The following is a 3,845-nucleotide window of genomic DNA, read 5'->3' on the forward strand; positions in this document are numbered from 1 at the left end:
TCTCTTAACACAGGGACCAATTCTCTTCCTTTTCTTTTACCTTGTATTTAGCAAATTAGAGCACTGGAGTCAAGCAGCTTCAAATACGCACTCTGAAAAGTACCTCTTAAATTCTAAGATCTATAAGCATACATTTGTCCTTGCTAATGTAACAAACACCTCACTTCACACTTTCTGTCAAGAAAAGAGAGTTAAGCTTGAAGGCAGTTATATAGCCCACCTAGGTATTCTGCTTGACAGTCAGGCATCTTAGGAAATTTCCATTTTTTGTACTATCTACAGCATACAGGCAAACTCCCTTCTAATCTTCCCTTTGCACCAAAGGAAACCAAACTATTGAATATCCCCTAGATAGCTGGCCTTTGTAACAGGATCTTTAACCAATGAATGTTCAATATTTTAACTTTCATTCCCCAGCAATGCTATTTAAGGAGCCATCCGAGGCCTCTGCTGCTCCCAAGGTTCCTGCCTGCAATACAAAGAGAAATGTACTTTTTTTTTTTTGGTGCCAGTTGCTTAGCAACCAGCCTAAGCTTTTGCAAGGAAACCAACAGAAGGAACAGCCTAAATCATAAAATTTGTCTGCTGTTGCTGCAGAATTATGTATTAAATGTATTTATAACTTTCCTTCTAACCTTCTGGAAAGCTGTATGTTGGCAGTACAGGCATGGCTGAGTCAAACTTGAAGCTCCTTGAAGCACTTAGAGACATATCTGCTTTTGCTGCACTGTTTAAATAAGGGGGAAAGGATTCCTTTTTTTTTGGGTGCAACACAGATATGAGCAGCTCAGACATTAGCTTGTCATTATTTAGTTATGACCAGTATGTATCAGCCGCTTCCTAAAGACTCAAAAATGAGAGTTCATGTCTAAGACTGGTTTTAAAACCCTAAAAATGCTGCCAGCACGAGCCTTGGGCAAGGCTGCAGTATCTCCAACTGCTGAGCAGCCAAGGGGAGCACAGTGACACTGCAAGACTAGCTCTGGGAACAGCTGGAGTCTACTCCTTCAGAAACACAACTGAATGACAGATGCCAAGAAAGATGCAATTATTTCCTTCTGTGTAACACCAGACAGCTCCTGAAGCATTATGTGACTAAGAAAACCATTTAGGTAGACAAGCATGACTCGTTCATCGTCTTTGCCTTAAAGATGAAAAAACATAAGGGATAAGAGCAGAAAGAAGCACTTTGTGTGGTTGACAGCAGATTTATCTGGCTGGCTTTGGAAGGTACCATTGCTTGGAGCTTAAATCCCCTATTGCCAAGCCTATCTATGTGGTAATGTTGACCATTGTTCCAATGGTGTCCTCAGTATGGGCTTCCAAGGGCTGGGGGACGATCAGCAATGCTGCAGTTGTTTCTAAAGTCACGCAATTGCTGTCCTCAAAGCAAGCCCTGGGCTGATGGTATTCAGAGGGGCTGGAGAGCTTTGTGCCAGGCACCCCAGGAACACATAACCACCATCAGCAAACACCATACAAGGGGTCCAGGTACCTGCTTCCAGCTCCACTGAGCTCTCACAGAGGCCTTTTCCCCACAGACCCTTCGACTGCTCCTGAGCTGTTCCTGTACTCACTTTTTCCTGTACTTCATCCCCCTCAATGAGTACACAGCATGAGGGGTAAAAGCAGATTGTCCTTCCCTGTCTGGATGCTCCAGGCTTCCTTCAGCTGGCCTGAGCCTGTATTATTCCCCACACCTCCTCTCAAGTAACACACATCCTAAAGCTCTTAATTCACTAACCAAGTTGTGTTGTGGCATTTTTTTTTGGGTAGAGACATTAACTCTGAGTGCAAAAATACTTCTATGTACTGCATACACTAATAATAATAAACAACCACTGGACATGAGAGATTAAGACTGCTGAGAGTTGAATGGCTCAATTAGGGCATCCAGCACTTTTAGACTAAGTAGACTCAGTGTTCACAGAATAATTTCACAGCTGTCCTTGAAGACCCCCTCCCTCACTACCCTTAGGAAAACAGCAAATCACTGTCACTAAACAGAAATCTTGTCTCCTTGGGTGGTAGGTAGAAGAGAGACAATGTTGCCTCATGTTGTTCAAGGCACATAATTTAGCAATTTATCTTGCCCTTAAGCAATGTGACAGGTAAAAAGAACATTCACAATGCAGACCTAGAAGACTTCCTGAAGTACTATAAATTTAAGCTAGAGCCCACTCATGATGCACATCTGAGTCTCTACTCCCAGAGAGCTCCAGTGACACTTTGGGACACCCAGGCTGGATCCCGTGTGAGGATATTAGGTGTGGAAGGGGACAGAAATCTGAACAAGGAACACGTAACTGATCCAACCGGTCTGAGGCCAAGGAAATGCTTGTGAGTGCACAAGGACCCTATTTCACATCCCTTGCGCTTGTAATACATCATCTAGACACTATGACAAGTTTGCCTCCAACTTCCAAAACATTAGTAGAGCTACTCTAGTTTGCAAGAGGGCTGTGTGCTGGCAACTTCCAGGACTTCCAGTGAAAACTGTTCAGCAAAAAAGCAGCAGCAGAGAACAAGTATGCCCCAAACAGCCATCTTCCTCTTCACTGCTGTGAAGACTACAAAATATTCTTTGTAAATGAGAACTTGGCCCTTCCCTTCCTCATGCTGCTGAATACTGGTCACTTTTTCAAAATCTTGAGACAAGCAGATGCAACTGACTGCACCCGTTTTACTCTGGCAGCAGGACAGTTGCTCATCTCATTGCCTGAGGACTCTGCCAGATGGAATCCGGCTATCATACCACTCACCACTCCAACTCCAGCCTGTCCATGCATGGCAGCAGAGCCAGGAAGCTGCTATGCCCACTCAGCCTCTAGCTGTCATATTACCACATCACCAAGGTTATTACCAGCAGAAGCAACTTAAAGCATCAGTGAAGAGTTCAACATTGTTTTCCAGCACCAGTTCAGAAGAACAGGGATGCTGCATTAGACTGATTTAAACCTTTCTCTTGCCTATCCAGAACTGCACTCGGTGACATAGAATATCTCTCACCATATCTTTGCCACTGTCTAGGCTTTCCCAACATTTCATCTAAAATCGCCTACGAAAGTTTTTCAAACGTAATGGTGGATTTTAGTCATGGAAACACACGTGCCTCTCTTGTTCAGCTCAGTGTAACAGGACTAGAATAATGATTCCTAAGAACAGGTTAAAAAACCAAACAGACCACACCATCTTTCTCATTATGCAAGTTGTTGAGAAGCACAGGAAAGTGAAATTGCTGTCACTTCATTATTTCCACTACTTAAAAGGATAAAAGACAGACAGGAAGGTTATGCTTCTCCGAGGTTTTTTTCATTCACTATTTTATGAAGCCTCGGGGCCTCATAGAAACTTACTGAAGGGATGTGCCTATTTTTGTTAAGACACATGATTTTCAAAATAATGTGTAAACTCAAGCCTACATGCAGTAATGAGCCTAGGTGGCTGGCTTGACATTCAGACTGATCACTTGTGAAAAATGACAATCAGCATTTGGCAATTTTTTGGCTGGCAGAGGAAGAATCTAGTTTGAAATTCTACTTGATTGACTTAATCTGAAAATGAATATACAAAATAAAAGTAACACTAGTCAAATGCAGTGTAGGATAGAGGGCAAGATAGGATGTTACAGCACTTTTAAGAAGGTCATAGTCTGAAAATCCTAAAAGCATGTTTATAAAAGAAACCAAAGTTTTCAGCATTTACAGGCTGATAAAACTGTTTCTGCCATGCCCAGGATTTATGAGCATGATTTGCTGTACTGCAGAACAAGTAATGCTGCAGGATGTGAGATTTCATTACCAAGAAATGAGATCAGATATTGGCTGCGACTGAGACAGGTGAAA

The 3,845-nt window shown here is 42.5% G+C and overlaps 1 protein-coding gene across 1 annotated transcript in view; it reads right to left on the minus strand.

Moving 5' to 3' along the window:
- The window catches only part of TTC7A (tetratricopeptide repeat domain 7A), a 169,892-nt gene that overhangs the window by 121,755 nt on the left and 44,292 nt on the right, over positions 1-3,845 (minus strand). The gene's annotated exons all lie outside the window — the stretch shown is intronic.

Source organism: Acanthisitta chloris, unplaced genomic scaffold (genome assembly GCF_000695815.1).
Source record: "Acanthisitta chloris isolate BGI_N310 unplaced genomic scaffold, ASM69581v1 scaffold476, whole genome shotgun sequence".
Taxonomy (NCBI): Eukaryota; Metazoa; Chordata; class Aves; order Passeriformes; family Acanthisittidae; genus Acanthisitta; species Acanthisitta chloris.